Raw genomic sequence first — 374 nt, forward strand, 5'->3', positions numbered from 1 at the left:
TAGAGCAATAAGACAAGAAAATGAAATTAAATGGGGATACTAATTGGAAAAGAAGAGATCAAATTATCCCTTTTTGAGATAATATGATATTATATCCAAGAGAGGCCAAAAATTCCACCAGAAAACTTCTAGAAATTACCACATTCAGTAAATTGGCAAGTTACAAAATTAACCTACAAAAGTCTGTACCTTTCTATATACCAATAACAAAGCAATCAGAGAAAGAGCACATGGAAAGACTCCACTTCATAATAGCTGTAAAAAAATAAAATATCTCGGAATAAGCCTGACCAAAGACATTAAAGAGCTCTACAATGAAAATTTTAAATCTTTAAAGAAAGAAATTAAGGAAGACATCAGAAGATGGAAGGACC

Source organism: Nannospalax galili, unplaced genomic scaffold, assembly GCF_000622305.1.
Source record: "Nannospalax galili isolate Female #2095 unplaced genomic scaffold, S.galili_v1.0 scaffold139, whole genome shotgun sequence".
Lineage (NCBI taxonomy): Eukaryota > Metazoa > Chordata > Mammalia > Rodentia > Spalacidae > Nannospalax > Nannospalax galili.